Source organism: Suricata suricatta, chromosome 2, assembly GCF_006229205.1.
Source record: "Suricata suricatta isolate VVHF042 chromosome 2, meerkat_22Aug2017_6uvM2_HiC, whole genome shotgun sequence".
NCBI classification, from domain to species: Eukaryota; Metazoa; Chordata; class Mammalia; order Carnivora; family Herpestidae; genus Suricata; species Suricata suricatta.
The window spans coordinates 107,594,662-107,620,527 of record NC_043701.1 but is presented as its reverse complement, the minus strand read 5'-3'; the positions used below and the strand labels follow the sequence as shown (position 1 = coordinate 107,620,527).

General features: G+C 44.5%; 1 protein-coding gene and 1 long non-coding RNA gene across 3 annotated transcripts in view; one reads left to right on the top strand and one right to left on the bottom strand.

Annotated features, from left to right (window-relative positions):
• Positions 1-25,866, bottom strand: part of SLC35F3 (solute carrier family 35 member F3) — a 388,602-nt gene that overhangs the window by 76,021 nt on the left and 286,715 nt on the right. The window lies entirely within an intron of this gene.
• On the top strand, positions 14,726-21,649 carry LOC115284978. Its single transcript, XR_003905390.1, has 3 exons — positions 14,726-14,873; positions 15,443-15,499; positions 21,577-21,649. It is a non-coding gene; the product is annotated as an uncharacterized LOC115284978 (long non-coding RNA).

Sequence of the window (25,866 nt, the reverse complement as noted above, 5' to 3'; positions counted from 1 at the left end):
AAATGGACTGAATATTAGTGTACTTAGAGGAGATTTGTGAAGAACTGATAATGCTCTGATGAAAATAATTCTTTTCAGGATCACTCAGTAAAAGTCACACATGAAGTGAAGGATGAGATCCTCTACTTTCATACAATTTGGCTTAACAATTCCATGCCAAATCACTCACCTCACTAGAACAATTGACATCACTGACTAAATCTACAGATAGTACAACGAATGCATTTTAAGTTGTAAATACCCATGATTTTTGATCAGTTTACTCGACCATGATCGTATCATCACTATCGAGCTAAAGGATATTTCCATCACCCCCAAAGGTTACTTGATTCACTTTTGGTTCATTCTAATTCACTGATGCAATTTTAAATTAATTTTAAGAGAGCTTTGTTTCATAATTTTTGGCTTTGTTTTCAGAAAAGTTCCCAATCAAATATTGCTTCTACTTTTTAATTTGGACATTGAAAAAATAGATAGAGTTTGTTTTTTAGAGTAGCTTTAGGTTTATGGAGAAACTGACCAAAAGTACAGAGTTCCCATGTGGTTTTTGCCCTCTCCGTTATTAACGTCTTGCACTGGTGGTACATTCATTACAATGGAAGAACTAGTATTAATGCATTATTATTAACTAAAGTCTATATTTTAAACGGGGGTTCACTATGTATGACACAGGGTTTCTTTTGTTTTTCACAAATGCATAATGTCATGTTATCCCCATTACAGTATCATACAGAATCATTTTCGCTGCCCTAAAACACCCCTGCGCTTCACCTCTTGTCCCCCCAAGACCTCCCCGAATCCCAATCACAGATCTGTATTTTTGCTCTATCTGTAGTTTTGCATTTTCCAGAATGTCCTATAGTTGAAATCACGGTATGCAGCTTTTCTGGATGGACTTCTTACACTTAGCAGTATACATCTAAGGTTCCTTCATGTCTGCGAAGGGCATTTTGTTTGCTTCCAAGTTTGGGCGATGATGAATAAGGCTGCTCTAAACATTCCTGTGAAGATTGTTCTGTGGCCCTAAGTGCTCTTCTTGGGAGTAAATACCAAAGAGCACAATTGCTGGGGCACATGGTAAGAGTAAGTTTGGCTTTGTAAGAAACTGCCAAACTGCCTTCCAAAGTACTGCTGGGGCTGGCTTTTCACCGGGCTGTACTATTTTGCATTTTCACTGAATGAGAGTTCCTGTCCCTCCACATCCTTGTCAGCATTTGATGGTGTCGGGGTTTTGTTTTTAGCCATTCTAACAGGTATGTAGTGATATCCTATTGTTGTTGTAATTTGCAGTTCCCTGATGTCATATCATGATGAGCGTCTCTTCATATCCTTGCCATCTCTATACCTTCTTTGGTGACCTGCCTGTTCATTTCTTTTGTCCACTTTTTAATTGGATTTTCTATTGTTTTTTTCCTTTCTTTTTGTTTTTGTTGTGAAATATACATGAAATGTACCATATTAACCACTGTTAAGTGTGTAATTCAATGGTAATAAATATATTCATAATGTTGGACTACCGTCACCACCATCTATCTCTCTAGCTCTTTCATGTTATAAAACTGAAACTCTGTACCCTGTGAATAATCACTCCCAATTGCTCCCTTTCCTAGCCCCTGGATACCACCATTCTACTTTTTCTATAACATTGACCACTCATCTAATGGAAATGGGATCATACAGTAGTTACTATTATGTGATTGGCTCATTTCACTTAGCATAGCATCCTCAAGGTTTATTCAGATTGTGGGCTGTGTCATAATTTCCTTCCTTTTTGATAGAAAAATATAGATTAGAAGGGGCACATGAACCCCAACATTTAGAATAGCATTATCAACAATAGGCAAACTATGGAAAGAGCCCACATGTCTACTGACTGAAGAACAGATAAAGATGTGGCATATTAACACAATGGAATATTACTCAACCATCAAAATGAGTGAAATCTTGCCATTTGCAATAATAGATGGGGCTAAAGTGTCAGAGAAAGACCAATAGCATATGATTTCACTCATACGTGGAATTTAAGGAACAAAACAGATGAATGCATGGGAAGGGAAAGAAAGGAAGGAGAGGGAAGCAAACCAGAAGAAACTCTTAACTATAGAGAACAAACAGGGTTGATGGAGGAAGGTAGACAGAGGAGGGGCCAAATGGGTGATGGGTATAAAGAGGGCACTTGTTATAATAAGCATTGGGCATTATATGTAAGTGATATCTCACTAAATTCTACTCCTGAAACTGGTATTACACTATATGTTAACTAACTAGAATTTAAATAAAAATTTCAAAAAAAAACCAAAGAATTCCTTTCCTTTTTAAGGTCGAATAATATTCCATTGTATAGATATACCACATTTGCCTATCCATTCATCTACCAGTGGACAGCTGGGTTGCTTCTATCCCTTGGTTATGTGAAAAATGCTGCTATGAACTGGGGTTTACAAATATCTTTGAAAGGTCCTGCTGTCAATTCTTCTATGTATATGCCCAGAATCAGAATTGAGAGATCACATGGTCATTCTATTTTTAGGGAGCACCACACAGTTTTCCCCAGAGGAGGTGCCATTTGACATTCCCAACAATATTGCACAAGTCTTCCACCTTCTCCACATCCTGGCCAACACTTTTAATTTTTGTCTCATTTTTTTGGTTTGTTTTGAGAGTAGACATTCCTCATGTGTGTGAGAGGATCTCACTGTGGAGCTACAGACATTCTTTTCTGGATGCCAATTCTTTATCAGATGTTTTGCAAATATTTTCTCCCAGTCTATGGCTTGTCATTTCATTGTCTTAACCGTGTCTTTCACAAAGCAGAAGTTTTAAATTAATTATGACATTAAAATATGCTATGTAAAACAAATTATCAGGGGATAACAGACTTTTGCCACATCTCTACCTCTCAGTTACTACAAAAGTAATACATGGGATGGTTCAAAGGTGTGGAGCATTGGACCCTCCAGGTAGACAATGATCAGCTAAAACATAAATAGACATTTTCCAAAAAAAGACATGCAGATGGCCACCAGACACATGAAAAGATGCCCAATATTAATAATCATCAGGGAAATATAAATCAAACCTACCTTACAACTGTTAGAATGGCTAAAACAAAAATAGATAAGAAACAACAAGTGTTGGCAGGATACAGACAAAAGGGGGCCCTTGGGAACTGTTGATAACAATACAAATTGGTACAGCCACTGTGGAGAATGGTACAGAGGTTTCTTGAAAAACTACAAATAGGATTACCATATGATCTAATAATTTCACTACTTACCCAAAGAAAATGATAACACTAATTCAAAAAGATAGGGGAGCCTGGGTGGCCCAGTCAGTTAAGTGTCCGACTTTGGCTCAGGTCATGATCTCATGGTTCGTGGGTTTGAGCCCCACGTCAGGCTCTGTGCTGACAGCTCAGAGCCTGGATCCTGCTTTGGATTCTGTGTCTCCCTCTCTCTCTGCCCCTCCCCTGCTCATGCTGTGTGTCTCTTTCTCTCAAAAATAAACATGAAAAAAATTTTTTAAAGATATATGTGACCCATGTTTCTTGCAGCATTATTTACAATAGCCAAGATATGGAAGAAATCTAAGTGCCCAACACACACACGCACACACACACACACACACACACACACACACACACATGCATGCAGTGGAATATTACACACAAAAAAGGATGATATCTTGCCATTTGTGACAACATGGATGGACCCAGAGGGTATTATGCTAAGTCAAATAAGTCAGCCTGAGAAAGACAAACACCATATGATATCACTCATATGTAGACTCTAAAGCAAGTAAATGAACAAACAAAAAGCAGAACCAGACCTATAAATACAGAGAACAAACTGATGGTTGCCAGAGGGAAGGATGGGCAAAATGGGTGAAGTGGGGTGGGAGATGCAGGCTTCTAGTTACAGAAAGAGTAGGTCACGGGAATGAAAGGCACAGGACAGAATACAGCGAATGTATTGTAATAGTGTTGTGTGGTGACAGGTGGTGGCTACATTTGTGGTGAGCACAGTGCACTGTATACAGTTGTCCAATCACTATGTTGTACATCTGAAACTAATGTAGCATTGTGTGTCAACTGTACTCAAAACAGAAAATAAATAAAACATGTTGACCGAGATTCCACAGTTTGTCTGACATATTTTTATAAATGAACCATGGTGGTTTCTAGTTATGCCCTTCTTGTTAAAGGGCTCACAAAGCCTTTAATAATTAATTCATGATTTTGCCTATTTCATCATGCCTATTTGATAGAGTCTTCTTTCCCATCATTTGGAAAACTTTGGAATGATCTCCCAGTGTCTTTCCTCATCTAACAATATCTTGTTTGCAAGGCATTTCACTACCTTGGGATAGAATTAACTGGGGCCAAAGACTTGAGGATGTTTTGAGTGGTTAAGCATACTTCTTCAATCCTGTCTCCTTTCTTAGAGTTTTAACTCCTTCTTCATACATTCTGTGCTTCCCTTTTCTCACTCCATTTGAAGATTATACTTCCTGGACTGGAGAAGATGGTGACACATTTCTTTCCAATGGTTTGGTACCTGAAGGGTAAAATCCACACCTGGACTACTGGTGGCCTCTGGAAAGAAGAGGCCAGGGCACAGGGGAGAGACTCACAGTTGACCCAGCAGGTCAGGTGAAGCTGCTCAGAGGCTGAAATGAGGTCCCGAATGAGTTTTGAGACCAGAGGAGGGTGTGAACACTATTCAAGGATACAGAGAGCACACATTTTGGCTCTGAAGGAACCAAAAGCATAAAAGGGGCAACCAACCCAAAGGAACATGGGCAGGCCAAATACAATACTGCTACTGCATAAGGGAAGGGCAGGGGAGGGGAAGGGAGGGGAATGACCAAGTCCAGTCTTTGCATAAATCAGTCAAACTGGATAGCCAGCCGAAGGGGAACCACCTGGGCACCTACCGGCAGTGTTGTTCCAACTCATGAGAAGCCTTTGCCTCGCTTTGAAAAGGGGAGAAGCTAAGAGGCCCAAACATAAGCAGAGCTTAAAAATTCCACAGGTAAGAAGCAGTAGATTGCAAGAGGAAAGCAGTTCTACTTCCTGTCACAAATTAGCATCCTGTCATCCCCACTAAGAGCAGTGCTGACATGAACCTTTCGTGTTATGTTCTCACTCAAAATGATCCAAATTAGCCCTGTACTTGACATCTTTCACAAGGCTTAGCTCATCCTGGGGGTTATTATTGCCCTTATGTGGCATCCAGCCTTGGTTATGTGCCTCTCCTCTTTTCTGTACCTTTTAAAGAGCTCTGTGCTTACCAGACAACACCCTTGGCGGTCATAGTCGTGTTCTTGGTTCCTCTATTCATTTTCTTCAATTTCTAAAAAGTGTGTTATTCCTTTTTGGTTACTTAATACATTCAACCATTTGCTCTGTTCCAATTCCACTAATAGGTACCTGTGTTTTTGTTTTGTTTTTTAAGTAATCTCTATACCCAATGTGAGGTTTGAACTCACAATCAAGAGTTACAGGCTCTTATGACTGAATCAGCTAGGCACCCCAGTAACTAGTGTTTTTAGTTTCTTGTTTACCCTTCTAGAGATTTTTAATGCATATTCACATAAAATAAGTATCGATTCTTCTTTTTGTTCCGTTTATGTTTTAAAATACAATTAGTAGTATCCTTTCCTTTTCCCTGAAAAATATTTCTTGGAGATCTTTTCTTATCATTGCATATGCACCTGATGTTTGTTTACTCATTCATTAAAAGTTCGGGTCTTTACATTTAACAGGTTTCACTGATGAGGTTTCACTAGGAAATTGTAACATAAAATGTCAACGACCACAGTTTTTCGGTGATTAAGGATATAAGAGATGGACGTTTAAGGTAAAATACAGGGCTCTCAAATAGTATCTGAAAAGCATCAGAAAATTCTTGTCTTAAATTTCTTCACATTATTCTGTTCTACCAAGTTATATACCATAAGCTAACATCCAACCCTGACCACTCTAATAATATTTGCCTCAGCAGAGCCTTTTCAACACATCTTTGAAAATAAGGCTTAACAAAGTCATTGAGGAGGGCACTTGTTGGGATGAGTACTGGGTGTTATATGGAAACCAAACTGACAATAAATTATATTTAAAAAATAAAACAGGGACACCTGGGTGGTTCAGTTGGTTAAGCATCCAACTTTAGCTCAGGTCATGATCTCATGGTTCATGAGTTCGAGTCCTGTGTCGGGCTCTGTGCTGACAGCTCAGAGCCTAGAGCCTGCTTCAGATTCTATCTCCCTTTCTCTCTGGCCTTCCTCTTCTTTCTCTTCCTCAAAAATAAACAAACATTAAAAGAATTTAAAATATTGATTCTTTAAAAAATAAATAAAAATAAAAAAATTAAGTAAACAAAACCAAAGTCATTCCCTGAGCAAGAGATGGGCAGAACATTCACCAATAAAGAACTTTCTTTATTAACCTCGAATGCTTTTTCTGTCTTTGTATTAGATAGCTGTTGCTGCATAACAAGTCACCTCCAAACTTAGCAGCTTAAAGGAAAATAAATTTATCATTTTACAATTTCTGTGAGTCAGGAATCTGGGAGTGGTTTAATGGGCGTTTCTGGATCATAGCCTCTCATGTATTTGCTGTCAATATGTCAGAAGGGGCTGGCAGGAGGCCTCAACTGCCTGCTAAGGGGTCTTTCTTCTCCACAGGCCACCTGAGTGTCTTCACAACAGGGCAGCAGATTTTCCCCAGAGCAAATCAAGGAGGATGTCATAATGTCTCTAATGACCTGGTCATCCACCATTAATCAGTTCCATTATGTTCTATTCACTGGAAGAGTCACTAAGGCCAACCCATACCTAACAGTGGGAAAATTATGCTCCAGCTCCTGGAAGGAAGAATACCATAGAATTTGGGACTTTATTTTAAAACAATATGCACCCCATGCTTCCCTGTCTCTACTAGCCTTTTAATTTTTACTTCTGTGTTTTAGAGTACAAACTAATTTGTTTTGTTTTTCCTCTTCAATTACTTTTCCTCCAGTAAATTTCTTCAGTCATTTATGTCAAATGGAATATACCCATGATGCATCTCTTGGCTACAGTCATGAATTTAACACCCCAGGTACCACATTATCATCACCAGGGAACTAGTGTTCTAGACTGTACACTGAAAGAAGACAGGATTGAATTTCAGTAAGAGGCTTTGGTTTCCATTGGTCGGACTCTTCTTTCTAACTGACTGACCAGCAGTTGGTATTTCTTCTATCGCTGTAAAATCAGTAATCTGATGGGAATGCTAGCTACACAGACAAGCCTGCACTGCAGATAGAGAGGAGCCACTAACAGACATAGGCATTAGGACCTTTTTTCTTGCTGCCATTCAACATTGACCCCAAATCCCTAGAGCCAAGCTAAATAACATACACTGAGCATCCTTACAAATGCAGGTATCAACAGGATGCATTTCTAGAAGCAGAATCGATTCACTAATGGGCATTAAAAATTTCAATAGATATTGTCAAGTTGTCCTCCAAAATTATTGTACCAATCTACTCTGTCACCACAGCATTTGAGATTGCCAAAATGTGCTCATGCTCTCTTACACGGGGGTATCATCAAATCATCAGATCTTTGCCGTTTAAGTCATAGCTGTTCTCCTCATGCTCGCAAACAGAAGCAGGGCTAATATCCATGAAAGCTTTTGAAATAAGTGTCAAATGCATTCAGCATCTGTGATGGCATTTTATTGAATGGGAAAGAGTAGAGGATGGGAAACTGAGGTCAGGAAGAGAATGGGCTGGAAGGGAATGGAAAGTGGTTTCATAGAGATGGGCGGGCACACCTGATTTAAAAAAGATTTTATTTATTTATTTATTTTTAATTTTTGAAAGAGAGAGACAGTGTGAGCAGGGGAGGGTCAGAGAGAGGGAGAGATACAGAATCTGAAGCAGGCTCCAGGCTCTGAGCTAGCTGTTAGCACAGAGCCCGACGTGGAGCTCGAACCCACGAACCATGAGATCATGACCTGAGCTGAAGCCGGACGCTTAACTGACTGTGCCCCCCAGGCACTGCCCCCCCACCCAAATTTTTTTAAATAGTTATTTATTTTTGAAGGAGAGAGAGACAGAGCACAAGCAGGGGAGGGGCAGAAAGAGAGAGGGAGACACACAGTCCGAAACAGGCTCCAGGCTCCAGGCTGTCAGCACAGAGCCTAAAGTGGGGCTCAAACCCATGGACCCTGAGATCATGACCTGACCCAAAGTTGGACACTTAACTGACTCCACCATCTGGTCTTTATCTACAGTTCAATAGTGAAAAGCATTCCCCTGTAAGTTGTACCTCTCTAGCCAGTCCCTCAGTAGCAAATATTTTAGGTTATTTTGAATGTTTACCTAATTACAAATAAGGCTACAATGATACCTCATTCATACCTCATGACCCATGCTTCCTTGTAACATAAATTCCTACAAGTGAAGCACTAGATGAAAGCGAGTTGGCATTTGTGATGTTGATAGACACTGCTCTACAAATCGCCTTACGTGAGGTTTTCTAATCTACACTCCACCAGCAATGTGTTGAAGAACTGTTTCCTCCTCATAGTCTTGCCAACATAGCATATTATCAAATCTTTTTATTCATTTATTTTCTGTCAGTCTATCAGGTAAAAAAAATCCGTTTTAATTTACATCTCTCTCATCATGAGTGAGATTAAGTATTTTTTTGGCCTATATTTATAGGCCATTCCTACGAACTACTCATCATACGCTTTGCACATTTTTTCCTAGTGAGTCGTTGCTCCTATTGGTTTATGAGGGCTCTTTCTATATTAAAAAGCTGAACTCTTTGCCTCTCATATGAATTGCAAATAGTTTCCCCAGTTTGTCAAGCTTGGCTTTTCCCACTCTGTCTATGGTGATGTTTACTTTTTTGTTTTTGGCCAAGGACTAGACTTTAAGCTTTAAAAAAATGTAGTTTATTCTATAACTTATTAATCTTTCCTTCGATGATTCCTAGGCTTTGTAAGAAAGTGAGAAGGGTAGTAAAAGGATTATCCAGCATTTTTATGTACCACTCATAAAATTTCAGATTTTAAACCTAAATTCGATTTGGAATTTAGTTAGGCTTAAAACAGGAGGTTGAATTCCTTCCCCACCCCCTGCCCCGATGTTGTCCCAACACCACTCACTAAATAGCTCATCTTTCTTTCACTTACACAAGACACCACTCTTACCGTATGCTAATGTTTCTCGGGTTTAGGTCCACTTGAGAACGTTCTAGTACATTTGACCAGTCTTCTGTCTAAACATGTTGGCACCACACTGCTTCAATCCCTGAGATTTCATTGCGTTTTTCATCCCCTGAAAGCTAGTTACAGCAAGTTCTCCTTACTGCTCCATCTTTCTCTGTTTTCTTGCCCACTTCCTAAAACAAACCTACTTTAACTGGGAAAGCATTAGGTTCATAAATGAACGTGGGGAGGATTGACATTTTTGTGTTGTTGAGTCTCAGGCCAGTTCTAAAATTTTCGTCATCAAGGTCCTATAAATTTTGACTACGTTTATTACCCTGGACGTGGAATTGTTTTGGTTGAGCCTGTAAATGGGCTCTTTTCTCTCATACAGTTTCTCTCTGGTTGCTACTTCCATGAGTAGCCTAGGGCCAGAGAGTTCGACTCAAATGATCTGCCCAACAAACATGTGTTTCGTTTTCACAACCTTCAGGAGGACATGGTCAGTTTTGCTCGTGTCTCTGCAAACTTCACCCATGAAACTGTTTCCTTATTAGTCAAAGAGCACCACTTTTTGGGATTTCCTTTCCTAAAGATGAAATTATCCCGAAGAAGTTCAGAGCTTCATCAGAGGACCACCATTTAGCTCAATAAGGCATCCAAAGATGGTCAAGACTTTGAAAGATCCCATTGCTCTTGCCCCGGTCTCAGCGACTTGCTGGCACTGTATTCTGTACCAAGCAGGTTCATCTGTAGTCCCTCTGCTCGGGGACCAGGGCCCAGCTCCATTTACCGTCCTCTTGGCCTTTGTTCTACTTTTCTCTACCATTAGGCTCACCATTTGCCATAAAGCACATCTCTTTTTTTCTTTAGGATCCTCCAAATTTTTTCTTCCACTTGGAATCATTATTTAAATTTTATCTTCAAAAACTTCTCAGAATGCTAGTGCAGGTGTTATATTCAGTACAAAAGGGCTCAAAGACTGTGTTGGGAGGTACTCCATGCTATATGCCACTTGTGAGTGCATACCAACACTTAAAAGGTCGGGAAGTTCTGCACATTTCACAGATTGATTTGACCACAAAAGCCTAATTAATTAACACACTGCCTGACTCACATTCTGTGGAACACATCAGGGGATGCAGCCTTGAGACCATAAGTTCCCAGGCCTGCCTGAGTCACTCTGTTCGGGACACCTGTGATATCAGTTACCTACCTGGGCTCAAGTGTCAAGTTCACCTATGAACTGTGAACTGGAATAGAATGCTTACATCCAACTTTGCTTACTGACCCTCAGAATGACTACATCATTTGCAGAGCCTACCTGTATTTTCAGTGGAATATACATTTGGGGCCCTGACCAAGGGGAGGGTACTCAGACTCCCCCTTCCTATAGGCCTTCTGCCCCAACCCACAGCAGATGGGTGACCCCATGGGATTGGATGCACTTGGTACTGGCCGGGGGTGGCCAAGAGGCCCCTATGGAGACACCAGAAATGAAAACCAAAAGGAATCCTCTGAGACTCGAAAGGCAAGAGGGAGGCCCCTCCCCCACTTGAGGCACACACCCCTGGCCTGACCTCCTTGCAGGAGGAGAAGAAAAAAGAAGTGAGAGAATTCTCCTTCTCATTAGGGGGATGGAAGCTTCTGCAGGAGGTAGAGGGGACAACCAGGAAAGAAGCTAAGAAATACAAGAGAGGGAAGAGGGAAGGGGAGCAGAATAACATGTCTTCATGGCCCAGAGCTCTGGGGAACAGCCACCAGAGCTGGCAAATCCTTCTCCCAGGAGGATATGCAGGGGACTGTAGGAGTCAGCAATTTCTTGCAGGTGTTCAAGAATTTTGACTTTCTCACCCATGACCACTTGCTTCCTAGGGGCCTGTTCCCTAAGACCCACCCATGGATGGATCTTAGGGAACTCTCCCCTCCTCTGGTTGGAAGAACACACGAGGGACTCTGTCAGGAGAAACCTGAAACAGACCTCCTAGGTGAGCTGAAAGTCCCCATGGGGGCTGCACAGGTGGTGTTTTCGCCCGGCCCTCACTCTGAGTGGGGTCCTGGATTCCGGAAGAGCAGGGCCTGGGGGCAAACACCTTGTTCACCTAAGTGGCAGCAAAAAGCATTTTGGTTTCTGGGCTGTGATGTGGTGCTTCTGGGGGTGCAGACTTGCATCTCAGGCCTTTGCATCTGTTTAAGAAGAATAGAAATGTGCCCGGGACGGGGTACCTAGGTTGCTCAGTCGGTTAAGTGTCTGTCTTCCATTCAGGTTCATAAACTCATGGTTTGTGGGTTCAAGCCCTATGTCGGGCTCTGTGCTGACAGCTCAGAGCCTGGAGCCTGCTTCAGATTCTATGTCTCCCTCTGCTCCTCTCCCACTTGAACTCTGTCTCACTCTGTCTCTTGCAATTTCCTCCTCAACACATCCCCAAAGGCAAGGGAATCAAGAACAAAAATGAATTACTGGGACCTCATCAAGATAAAAAGCTTCTACACCACAAAGGAAACAATAAAAAAAAACTAATAGGTAACCAACAGAATGGGAAAAGATAATGGCAAATGTTATATCAGATAAAGGGCTAGTATCCAAAATCTACATGGAACTCACCAAACTCCACACCTGAAAAATGAATAATCCAGTGAAGAAATGGGCAGAAGACATAAACAGACACTTCTCCAAGAAGGACATCCAGATGGCCAACAGGCACATGAAACGATGCTCAGCATCACTCAGCATCAGACAAATGCAAATCAAAACCACACTGAAATACCACCTCATACTGGTCAGAGTGGCTAAAATGAGCAAATCAAGAGACTATAGATGCTGGCGAGGGTGTGGAGAGACGGGCACCCTCCTACACTGTTGGCGGGAATGGAAACTGGTGCAGCCGCTCTGGAAAACAGTGTGGAGGCTCCTCAAAAAACCATCAATAGAACTCCCCTATGACCCAGCAATAGCACTGCTAGGGATTTACCCAAGGGATACAGAAGTACTGATGCACAGGGGCACATGTACTCCAATGTTCACAGCGGTACTTTCAACGATAATCAAATCATGGAAAGAGCCTAAATGTCCATCACCTGATGAGTGGATCAAGAAGATGTGGTATATATACACAATGGCAATGAGAAAGAATGAAATCTGGCCCTTTGTAGGAAAGTGGATGGACCTAGAGGGAGTCATACTGAGTGAAATAAGTCAAGCAGAGAAGGACAGATACCATATGTTGTCACTCATAGGTCTAACAGGAGAAACCTAACAGGGGACCATGAAGGGGAAATGGGGAGGGAAGAGTTAAGGAGAGGGAATGAGGAAAATCATGAGAGACTCTTAAATACTGAAAACAAATTGAAGGCTGAAGAGGGAGGAGGGAAGGGGAAGGGGGGTGATGGTCATGGAGAGGGGCACTTGTGGGGAAGAGCACTGGGTGTTATATGGAAACCAACTTGGTAATAAACTATTTAATTTAAAAAAATAAAATTGTTTTCCTAGGGTGCCTGGGTGTTTCAATCAAATAAATAAATAAATACATGTAAAAAAAAAAAAAGAAAGAAATGGGCCTAAGAGAAAGATTAGTGCCATCTGCATTCAGCCAGGACAACTCCTCTAAACTACATTTCCTTGTGTGATTTGTTTATCCGAAGAATGCATTCCTTTGCCAAACAAAAAACAAAAACTAATTAGCCAGTCAATCAAGGAAACCAACCAACTGTCCGAATCAACTAACTATAGACTGAACAACCAACTAACCAACCTGTCAAACAAAGATTAAAACTCTTGCTATCCTGGGGCATCTTGGGTGGCTCAGTCAGTTAAATGTCTGACTTTGGCTCAGGTCAAGATCTCCTGGTTCGTGAATTTGAGCTTTGCATCTGGCTCTGTGCTGACGGCTCAGAGCCTGGAGCCTGCTTCGGATTCTGTGTCTCCCTCTCGCTCTGCCCTTCTCCTGCTTGTGCTCTGTCTCTGCCTGTCTCTCTCTCTCACAAATAAACATATTTTTAAAAATTTTAAAAAATAAATAAAACCATTGCTATCCTCCCCTTTCTCCCTCTCTTTCCTGTTTTAGGCACTTGGCATCCAATGTACCCATGCACTTAGCCTTGAACTTTTTAGGAAGCCACTGCTGGTGCCTGCACTCCACTCCACTCAGGTTCACACATCTATTTCCAGCCCTGTGAACTGCTACCATCTTGGACTTGACTGTGGATTTTGCTCCTTCGAGGCACCCCATCCTGCCGCGCCTGTCACCTCTCCTATGCCCTGCCCTGGGTCCTGGGACAGCCTCAGCAGCCCTACCTGTATCACTGGCTTGAATGCACACGGTGGACAACAGAGGCCCCCAGTTCTCAGAGCACTCCACCCCCTGAGCCACTAGAACGCTCTGCTCTGCTGTCCTTGCTGCTTTGGGGAGCAATTTCCTATCGCCTTAATTCATCATCTGGCTGTTTCTGTCTTATGTGTGGTTTTTGCTAATGCCAGGTCTTTCTGTGGGAAAAGGGATCAAGGAGATAGCTGGGAAGTCAACACGTCATGTCTCTGTTCTTACACTTTGGCAGGTCCCGAGTAGTTTTCCACTCTATGAATCATGTATTATCACTTTTATTAGCCTTCTCCATCCAGGCTGACATTATTTTCTGTTTTACTGATAAAGACTATGCTTCTCGGAGACAGGAGTGGCCGAGGCAGCTGCTGCAGCCTGGGGTGGGGAGCGAGCAGACATCCAGCCCAGAGACCCCACAGTGTCCACATGGGCTTCAGGGCTAGCCTGGCCGGCATCCACCGGCTAATGGAGGACGCCCAGGTTCTGCCTTCTCTCTTGGGTCAGGGCGAGAGAGGTTCCTCGCACCCGCTCTGCTTCCCCCGTGACCCCTTCCTCCACTTCTGCCTCTGACATCCCAAGCCTTGCGTAGCCCAGAAACTTACCTCTTTTGTTTTTAAGTTTATTTAGTGTTTGTGTGTGTGTGTGTGTGTGTGTGTATGTGTGTGTGTGTGTGTGTGTGTGTGTGTGTGTGAGAGAGAGAGAGAGAGAGAGAGAGAGAGAGAGAGAGAGAGAGAGAGAGAGAGGGAGGAAAGGTCTGAGAAAGATAGGAAGGGAGAGAGAATCCCAAGAAGGCTCTGCACCATCAGCACAGAGCCTGATGCAGAGCTTGAACTCACAAACCATGATATCATGACTGGAGCCAAAATCAAGAGCATTGGATGCTTATCCCACTGAGCCACCCAGGAGCTCCCACATGAGTGTGAGGATGATAATGATGACATTGCCCATGTGATCATATCTCATATCATATCCTGCAAAAAGGAGTGAGGCCTCTTGTCACTATTGGGACCCTGAGCCACCATGAAAGCTGGCTGATACTGTGGGCCACCATGCTGTGAGAAGATCCAGGCCACCTAAAGAGACCATGGAGAGGTGCTCAGGTAGATGGCCCCAGCTGACATCACAGGTGACACCTAGCAACAACTGCTGGGCATTGAGGAGAGATAGTCCAGGGAATCGGAGCCCCCGCTGTCAGGTTACCTGCCCCCCCAACCAGAAAACCTACCCAGAGGGGGCCCCTCACTTTGTGCAGCAGAGAAAAGTCATCCCTGATGTTCTGCTGGAATTCCTAACCCACAGAGTCCCTGAGTTTAACAAGGAAGGTGTTTCTGCCATTAAATTTTACGGTATGTGGTTAAACAGCAATAGTAATGGGAACAGATGTAAACTCTCAGATTTCAGAGCAGGTTAAAACATATGCAACCCTTTTAAGATCCTAAATGCACACTCCTCTAAATGTTTCTGTTCTGGGGCACAGTGAGGGTGCAGTTTGCAGAGATTGTGAGATTCCAGCCAAGGTGAATGCCAACTTGAATCTTCTCAAGGATGGCTTTGTGGCTTGGCTTTAATTGCACTGTGTAAAGGAGCACCTCTCACCCCTGAGCTGGAGCCTACTAATTTCAGACCAGACTAATTCTAAAAAAAATGTCTTGTAATGAAGCACTTCTTTTTCTAATACTGTTTTATAATTAAAGAACTCTTTCAGAACGGGATCGGTTTATCATTCTGGGTGATAGCGGAACCACTTGTGGTCAGGATAAAGGGTCACTTCCAGAACCGCCCCTTGGAGAGTGAGTGACTGGTAGGAGCCGTCTCAGCAGGTCTGCTCCCACATGAGTGTGAGGATGATAACGATGACATTGCCCATGTGATCATATCTCTCTTTCCTTTCTCCTTCTTCCCTCCCTTCTTTCAGCATCCATCATGTGTATACTCTGCACCAGGCACTGGGCTACATGCTGATGACATGCAGGTGAGCAAGGCAGATGTGATCCCTACTCTTGTGTGTAGAAGCTGCCATTTTTTGGGGCGTGTGGGTGGCTCAGTCAGTTAAGCGTCCAACTTTGGCTCAGGTCATGATCTCGCAGGTCGTGGGTTTAAGCCCCACAGCGGGCTCTGTGCTGATGGCTCAGAGCCTGGAGCCTGCTTGGGATTCTGTGTCTCCCTCTCTCTCTGCCCGTCTCCTGTTTGCACTGTCTCTGTCCATGTCTCTCTCTCAAAAATAAATTTAAAAAATAAAAAGAAAGGAGCTGCCATTTTCTGTCTAGTATACTTCTTAAAATTTTTAAAAAATGTTTTTCTTTCTGAGAGAGACAGAGACAGAGACAGAGCAGGGGAGATCAGAGAGAGAGGGAGACACAGAGTCTGAAGCAGGTTCCAGGCTCTAAGCTGTCAGCACAGAGCCCCACGCAAGGACCAAACCCACAAACTGTGAGATCATGACCTTAGCAGAGGTCAGACACTTAACTGACTGAGCCACTCAGTCATCCCTTAAAAATTTTTTTTATATTCAGAATACAAACAAAAGTATATGGAAGCTTATGGATGGTAAGAATGCCCAAGTGCACATGGTCCAGGATATGGGTTTTCAGATCAACTCTGACTCTGCAGGCAGGGATGGAAGGATGGGGACTGTGTTAATTAGTGCGATGCTGGCTACGGCATCAAAACCCTGAATTCGGAGGCTTGGCACAACAGAAGTTCAGATCTGATTCATGTTGTTGGGAGACAGGTGGCATTTCCCCATTTGGGGATTTTCCTTCTGGTGGTGGCTCTGTCATCCCTTGGAGCCTGGGAATCCTCTGTGTGTAGCCAGTGGGGCAGGGAAGAGGAGTGGCAGGGAAATGCCCATGTGCTTTTTATCTGCCTTGGTTCATACGTTATTATTCTGGAGAGAAGTCATTTGGCCCAACTTAGATGCCAAAGGAGGCTGGAGATACAGCCCCTGACTGGACAGTCCCTCCTCTCAACACCCTGATACTAAGGCAGGAGAAGCAGGGATCTCTGTTATGTAAGTTCCCCATATCTGCTTTTGGGTGATGTTGGAGAATTTCTACCGTGGTGCCAGTGTACTATGAAATGACAGCAGCTTGCTACGGACTCCTGAGAGCTGGGAGCTTGGCCAAGAAACCTAGGGGGCTCCATCCCACCTGTGGGAAGATCTATAGAGCCTCAAACATCCCCAGAAAGGATTTTTTTTTTGAGAGAGAGAGAGAGAGAGCATGAGTAGTGGAGGAACAGAGAGAGAAAACGAGAGAGAGAATCCCAAGCACTGATAGTGTAGAGCCTGATGCTGGGCTTGATCTCATGAACCATGAGATCATGACCTGAGCCGAAATCAAGAGTCAGACGCGTAACCGACTGAGCAACCTGAGCACCTGCAGAAAGGATTCTATAAAATACATATGTACACGTATCTATCAGTCTGCCTTGTCACTTCCCTCTGCCACCTGTAGGGGAGAAAACGTTGTTAGCCAAGAAACAAGGACCCTCTCAGAGGAGGTCTTCAACACACCAACTTTCATAAAGCCAAATGCTTAAAAAATAACCAATAAGCATTTAAAATACCCACAGCCCCTCAACACCAATTCATAATAAAATATTAAGAAGGCTTTTGGTGAAGAACATAAAGCCCTTCTCTGAAAAAAATTCACTTCCATTTACCCCCAGAGAACCATACAGCAGAATGAAGACATATAATAGTTCTAACGATATGTTCTTGCAACAAGGGAGTTTTAGTTTCCATTGCTTTTCATTTATTTTATGTTATAAATTAATAACATATTTATGATGGAGAATAACTCATTTAATTCATTAAATGTAAGTACCATAAAGTAGGGCACTTAGATAAGAAAAGTGTGAAATGATCCTGATGCATTCCTAAATATTACATTAAGTATATCATTTTGTGTTCTCTCTACTTGAAGTAGAAAACAGCTGAGGACGTAAATGCAATTACTACAATTCTATTTTAAAAGGTCCAGGGAGCTTGAGAATAAAATTTGTGCAAACATCAAAAAAGGCAGCTTATTCCAGCCACATTTGTCATCTTCTGTGACAAACTCATCTAGATTGTATGGGGTGTGGCCATCAACTCAGTATGTACTTGAATGACCGAGAGCTTCACAGGACTAGGCTCCCCAGCACTAAGGCACAGGGAACCCATGACTTGCTGGGGTCTGACTTTTTCCAGGCTGATGACCCTGGCTAGAAAATCATCTGAAGTTTCTCTGCTGGAGAGTCCCTCCCTCTCAGTCCCAGGTCTTCAGGGCTTTGGGTGGTTGGTGGGGTAAAGGGCTGGCCGGAAAGGGCCTGGGCATGTGGACTGGTCTACTCCAGTTCATGCCCCAGGTTGGTAAAATGGGTTTTGGTGAAAGGGAGAGGGCTGACTCTGTGAAGCACTCAGCATGGACACTGGCTGTATGAGAGGACTTGGTTTGATTCTGCTTTGAAAATCAGGCATGACAATTTCCAGCAACTGCTTTGCCCACAGGCTCCCAATTCCTCAGCTGAGGAAAGCCCATGTGGAATGTAATATAAAGAAACAGCATAGGAAGGACGCCCAGGTGGCTCAGTCGGTTAAGTGTCTGACTTTGGCTCAAGTCACAGTCTAACAGTTTGTGGTTCAAGCTCCTCGTTGGCTCTGTGCTGACAGCTTAGAGCCTAGAGCCTGCTTTGGATTCTGTGTCTCCCTCTCTCTGTGCGCTTCCCCTGATTGTTCGTTCATTCTCTCTCTCTCTCTCTCTCTCTCTCTCTCTCTCTCTGTTTCTCTCAAAAAGTAAATAAATATTTAAAAAAAGGAAATAACATAGGAGAAAATCCAAGTACCAAAAGTCCCTTTGCTCAGTGGTCCATTAGAAAGGAAACAGCTAAAAACAATATGGCGGACACAGTAAGGCTGTTAAGGCAGAGAATGCAAATTAATAACCCCTGCCACAGTAACCACTGCTCGGACAGTAGGGCATGCAGTAACCACTGTCATTTCAACACCAACAAATGGCCAAGTTCTAGGCAAGCTAATCTGGGCACAGTGCCCCCAAACTTGCAGCCAGCCTGCAGAAATAGGCTTTACTGGCCTCATTCTTAAATATGAGGACACTGAAGCAAAAGGAGCACTGATAAACAACTTATTCAAAGTCACATGATTTGCCAGTGGTGGATCTGAGAATATGAACCAGCCTGACTCCAGTGCGTGGGGTCCCTTCCCTCTGCCATGTGGCCTTGTTTCTCCCTGTATCTCTGGGGCCTGGTGTGGGATGGTTCTAGTAGGTGCATGCTGATATGGGGCAGGAAGGGTGGTGAGGGCTTTGGCAGCCATTATAATGTCTGTTCCGATGGACACAGTGGCCCTTCCAGTTTAGCTAAGAGTTGTCCACAATAAAGGCTAAGTTAACGCCAGTGCAAGAAAAATGACATGCATATGCTTTAGCATTCTAGAGGACCAGCATGTTCCCCCTTTGCCTTTGTTTAGCTTCCCCCAAACCAAAGAGAACATCAAGAGCTTGACAGGACATTGCTCTTTAGACAAATGAAACACCTTGAATTTCTATCTGGCTTTCAGCTCATGTACCACCTGAGCTCTCTGCCCTTTTCCTGTCCAACTTGTCTCACAGCTCACCTCTGCCAAGATATGCCCCCAAACTGACAGTCCAACATCATGACAGGGCATGATGCTGTTCTCTCTGCTGTGGGCTCCATACCGGCTACACTGCTTATCTGAATCTTCATGAGGAGAAAGGGTCAGTTATCTGTGGCTGGAATATCATCCATCAATATCACCACCATCACCATCACAATCATCATCATCATTACCATCATTATCACCACTATCACCATCATCATCATTATCACCACCATCACCATCACATCATCACCACCATCACGATCATCATCATCATCATCATCATCACCACCATCATAATCATCTCCATCATCATCATCATTACCACCATTACCATCACAATCATCATCATCACCATTACCATCATTATCACCTTTATCACCATCATGATCATCATCATCACCACCATCACAATCATCATCATCATCGTCATCATCATCATCATCACCATCATTATCACCATTATCATCATCATCATCATCATCACCACCATCACCATCATCATCATCACCACCATCACCATCGTCATCATCACCACCATCACAATCTTCACCATCATCATCTCAGCCATCACAATCATCATCATCGTCATTATCATCATCATTATCACCACTATCAGTACCATCATTATCACCATAATCACCATCATCATCTTCGTCATCACCACCACCATCACAACTGCCACCATCATCATCACTATCATAATGACCATCATCATCATCATCACTATCATAATGACCACCATCATTATCATCATCATAATTAGTATCATTATCACCACCACCATCATTATCATCATCTTATAATCTGCAGAGATCAGGAGCCATGGTTTGTGTTAATCTAGGGATTCACATTTGAAGTCAACCAATGATGGGCACAAAACCTCTGGACCAAGTACAGTTCTGGGCTTTATACACTATCACATTTAAGCCTGTCCAGTTGGAATACAAGACCTAGACAAGAGCTTTGAAAGCCCAGGGGCACCTGGGTGGCTCAGTCGGTTAAGCATCCAACTTCAGTTCAGGTCATGATCTCATGGTTTGTGAGTTCAAGCCCTGAATTGGGCCCTGTGCTGACAGCTCAGAGCCTGGAGCCTGCTTTGGATTCTGTGTCTCCCTTTCTCTCTGCTCCTCCCCCATTCATATTATGTCTCTTTGTCTCTCAATAATAAATAAACATTAAAGAAAAAAGATCTTAGAAAGCCCAGAGGAAGGGCAATCCCAGTTGTCATCCTCCGAGGTGGGTATTGGGGGCTCTATTTTACAGAGAAGAAAGGAAGTTTGGAGCTTTTTGGTGACTAATGTATGGCCAAATTGTGAATTAAAGGTGAAGCTGGGCTTCATATCTGAGCTCTCTAATGACGAGCCTGCATTTCTTCCATTTTATCACTGTAACCTAAATGTAGGCCAGTGGCTTTCTTACCCACTATTGCTCCATCCTGCCCAGGCACTGCCTCCACGTTCTTCCCTCTGAGGAAAGAATGTGTTGACCTATTTCCTTCCTAGTGGCATTTCTGAAAAAGTCTGGAATTGATGAGGACAAAGGTCTCATGCCCCTTCTCTGAGCATCCGTGACCTCTTTGAAATATGGATGAGTTGGGTCAGAGATTCCTCAAAGTCCCTTCCTAATTTTTTGAGGTCTCTATGCAGATGACCTTTTCTCCAAATGTGGTGAATTTTTAACTTTTTCAATATGCCTGTGAGCTGGCTTACTAGCCTGGACTCTATGATTAAGTATTACACAGAAAAGTAAGAAATGGCTCACATTAGCTGGGTGGGACGGGGTGTGGTCCGTGTCTCCCGTGCACATCAGCCGCAGGCATCTTCCCGCAGCCGATCCACACCCGCACACACCTCTCTGACCCTTCCTGCCTCCATGCACTGGAGCCCTTCTCCATCATCTGACTTGTACAAATGTCAACTGCTCCTCAAGACCCACCGGCTGAAGGATGGAAAGCCATCCTTCCTTGCTTTACTTCTGTGCCACAGTGACACTGATCTTTCAAGTGTCACAAGGGTGCTGGCATTTTGTGCTAAAAATGTCACTGTATCTCTTGTTGGTAAGTCCAGCGTAGGGCACCTTGACCCCCAATCACACCGACAGGGCCATTGCTTAAATAGCTACTATTCTTCAAGCCCATAAGCGTGTGCATTGGATCTGACCTTCTGCAAAATTTCCATAACACTGCATGGGAAAGCATAACATTGCTGCCACTGAATTAGACGTTGTTCTGAAATTACAAGGGTAAACTGTATAACCTCCTTAAACTGCTGAACTTCTAAGACAAATCCCTGATATCCTTTCGGGGATTAACAAAGACCTCAGATAACCGGCGTGGGGTAAGGGAGCATGGTGAATGGAGGGTGAAGTACATGGGGACAGAGGAGATCAGGAGCTAACACAGTATTTCCTACTTGCCTCACTGACAGCTGAAAAATCACTTGTGGATTATTCTGGACTCATCTGTAGAAGAGTCTGGTTCTCACTGAATTTCACTGGGAGGGAGCCAGGAGCTGTTTAGCTGGGATGTGGCAGTGAGGTGGGGATGATGCACGAAGAGAAAGAAATGAGCCCAACTACGAATGCCATGATGACAGGACACGGGAGTGGGCCCCGTGGAGCTGGGGGGGGGGACCTGGTATAAAGGCATGGGGGCGCTGTCACCATCTGGGTCATGAGGACAATGCTCTGGGCTTCATTTCTCCATGAATGCATCCGTGAATCTACAAATGATATCTTAAAACAGGCAGAGACGATCTAAACCTATGCCAGCCGCCCCCTCTCATTCCTTCTTTTGCCGACACTGGGATCCACTACGACTTCCCATTCAGGCTTGGAGCATTGCTCGTGTGCTCAGATGGCTATGTGCACACACATGTGAATGTGCACGTGTGCGCAAAGTGTGTGTGGTGCGTATCGGAGGATGGAGGGAGGTACCTGCCTCAGCAGCCAGCCTGACCAAAACCCCCTGGCCTAGAGATGTCTATATTTCACTGCCATTATTTACTGCCAAGGAGAAGACACAGGCCAAATGAAAATCGAACGCTCCCAAATATTTTGCCCATTTTTTCCTAAGCCAATTACAAAAACAAACAACAAAACATCGTATATCAATTGCAAGGGCCATGGACGTATTGTTGCTTGGGAGGTTGATGATTCTCGAAAATGAGACAGGAAATAAGATTGCTACAAGTCAGGGGGAAGGCTTGTGCTGAAAACATGACATTCTGCCCCTCCCTCTGCCCACTGGGTCCTCTGAGCTGGTGTTCTTGGGTCCCAAACAGGTCAGGCCTCCTTCTCACCTGACTCCTGTATCCAGGGATACAAAGGGAGCTTCACTCACTGGGTTATGAGCAGCTCAAGGACAGAAATGTGCTTGGAACTTCCATTCCCTGGTGCCCTGCTGTGCATGGTCAGAGTAGGCATTTGGTGAATGCTCAGTGCACAAATGAACGCTTGTAGGGATGAAGACTGAACAAGCCATGGTAACCGGGGCGAGCCCAGGCATTTGGGACTGGGTGGGATGGGGAGGTGCTGGGTTCACCACAGGCCCCTTCAAGAGACAGGAGGGTCCTAAGCCTGACAGCAATATCCCCCCACTCAGCACCCCAACCCTCCAGCCTTGCTTCATGTGACCTATTTTGTGTGTTTGTTTCCCCACTAAAATGTAAGCTCCACCTAGGCAGGGGTTTTCCCTTGTTTGGGTCACTGCTATAGCAAGTTGTGTAAAATGAATGCAGGGGTGTCTCCATCCTCCCAGAGTGGAGAACCAGCCTGCCTTGATTCTACAGTGCCCTCACCCAATAAAGAGCTGCTGGTGGGAGAACAGGCCAGAGCACATCTGGGGCTCAGGGTGAGAAAGGGCAAGGAAAGAAACCCACCAACTTGCAGCAGACAGAAGACCCAGGGTGCTGGGATATCGCTAATGAGGGCTGTCTTTGTGTAGCCTTGGCATTCACATGAGGCGCCACAAACATGTACCAATGCTTCCTGGAAAGAAAATGTCCTAAATGCCTGAGTCTGGTGAGACAGTAACCACTGAGATGCTGTTCTTTAGGGTAAAGAAGTGACAATTCAAAGCAAGAGATCGGCTTTGCAATACTTCAAGATTTACACTCAAGATCTTGCCATTTCTCAGGAACTGGGTTCTCTCCACCTCCCTGTATAAAAAAAGTCACAAAAAAATGAAAACTGAAAATGCCGGAGTCATGGTACCGCGGATGTGAAATAGGGCAGATGCTGTAACCAGTTGTGTAATTAGCACGTGGATGTCTCACTTTTGAAAGCAGCTCTGATTGTATCTGTCTTCTACTCAAAATGTCCCCAAGGATCCCACTGCTTAGAGAATAAAGCCCTTGATCCAGCAGCTCCCAAAGCCCTTCCTCTCTGGGCCTCAGTCTGACCACAGCTCTAACGTGTCCCGGGCCCCGTCCAGGTGCCCAGCCGGCAGCTGGCTGTCCCCTCTCCTGCCTGCCTTCTCCTGACATCTTGTACAGCTCGTCTGATGTTCATGTGGGTCTCTCGCCCACTCTGCTGTGAGCTCCCAGGGTGTGTGCCCATGTGCCCCGGATACACTGACGTCAACATGTGTTTGGCAGCAGTGGTCCTTCTAGATCCAGCCTGATGGCGATGGTGGTGTTTCCAGATCCAGTGTGATGGCAGTGGTAGTATTTCTAAATCAAGTCTGATGGCAGTGCTGGTGTTCCTAGATTTAGCCTGATGGTGGTAGTGGTCCTTCTAGATCCAGCCTGATGGCAGTGGTGGTGTTTCTAGATCCATTCTGGTGGTGGTGGTTTCTAGATTCAGCCTGATGGCAGTGGTGGTCCTTCTAGATCCAGTCTGATGGCAGCGGTGATATTTCTAGATCCAGTCTGATGATGGTGGTGGTATTTCTAGATTCAGCCTGAAGGCAGTGGTGGTGTTTCCAGACCCAGTCTGATGGCGGTGGTGGTATTTCTAGATCCGCTCTGATGACTTCTCTGCTCTACCTAGAACCCTTCCTTGGTTCCCCACAGTATCCATGGGATATTTCAAACCTCTGTGTGAGGTATGGGAGGATCACCAGGGGCTGCTCCTGCCTAGCTTACCTCCCACATCCAAGCCAGAGCCCCTCACGTGCCCTGCTCTCTGTGTTCTCTCTGTGTTTCCCTGTGCTCCTCTGCCTGCCCAAGGTGCCCAGAGCTCCCTCTGCTTTGGCTTTAAAGAGGTTGTTCCTTGGTCATCTCCTCTAAGAAACCTTCCCATCCTGCCCCAGGACCCACACCCTTGGCCTCTCCCCTGCACACACACCCCCACTCTGCTTGGCTATCTGACTCCCACACCAGGTGCCCTTTGAGGACAGGGACCATTGATCATTGTGTCCCTAGTGCCTCGCCCAGAGAAGACGTGCAATGCCATTTTCAGAACAAATAAACCTCTGGATTGCAACTGCCCCAATCTGCTCCTTTGACCTTGAATGTTACAGCTGTACAGGACCACACACACACACACACACACACACACACACACAGCTGGTTCCTGCATTAACTCCATGTAACTCCATACACACTGGGCCCTGGTAAGATTTAAGATGAAAGGTATCAGAACTGCCCTTTCCTCTTTCTTGGCTCAGAATGTTTCTCGCTGTTTCTAAAACAGAATCCATTAGCTAGCTTCCAGAAGCCTGAAGCGACAAAAAGCAGAGCAAAACATCTGTCATCACTGTATCGTTCACGTTTTTGGCAGCTGTGCGACAGCAGAAGGTTCTAGCATTTGCTTACGGAAAGAGGTCACTACTGGAAGAAATTCCTGGAAGACTTTCTGACCAGAGCGCAGGAGCCCCAGATCTGCTCTGGCTGATTTCCACTCCCCGTGGTGAGCCCTGGGATCTGAGAAGCTGTCCTGCTGATCTAGAAAGTCATCCCTCTGCAGGGCAGGGACCTGATGCAGCCTCTTCCCTCCAGTGCCCAGCTGCTTAGGAGCCTCTTCCCTCCAGTGCCCAGCTGCTTAGGAGACTTACAGGACCGCCCCCTTCCAGTTGTGTCTGCGGTTTCTGCGGCACCCACACACATCTCTTTGGCGAGAGCCCGCCCTGAGTCCTAGGCACGATTTCCTTGGCACATCTCCATGGGCCACTGTCAGCAAGAAACAGGGGACCAGAGGCATGAGACTGGAAACCCGGTTCAGCAGGGCTGGGCATTTCTCGCATCTATACTCTTAATTCCTGACAACAGTACCCAGGAGAAGCCTGGGTCAGTTCTAGGATGCCCTGCAGCCAGCAGCATGTGGAGTTGATTTCGCCAAGGCATAACCCCAGCACGATGCTGCAGGGTTATTAGCACTTTCTCCAAGACCCACCCCTGTCATTATAATCGATCTTCACAAGGCATCCCATGAACCAAGCTTGGGCTCCGTCCGAAGATACAACCCACAGACGACAGCACAGCACAGAGACAGTTGCTCACATTTTAACAGCAATTCACAGTTTGCAGGGTGCTTGCGTGGATGTTGCCTCTGTTGATCACACGTCATGTGCGAGACGTGCATGTGTCCTCACCTTTCATTTACAAATGAGCATCTGATGCTCCCACAGCTTCAGTGATTGCCTCTCTGAGTGGCACGGGATCGGGTGCAAACATCCCTGGGGCCTGAGGTGAGTCACTCATCCGTTCTACGTGGTATGGCGAATCCTGGTTCCACACCTGGTCAGATTAGCAGCGTTTAAAACCCTGTAGCTCAGA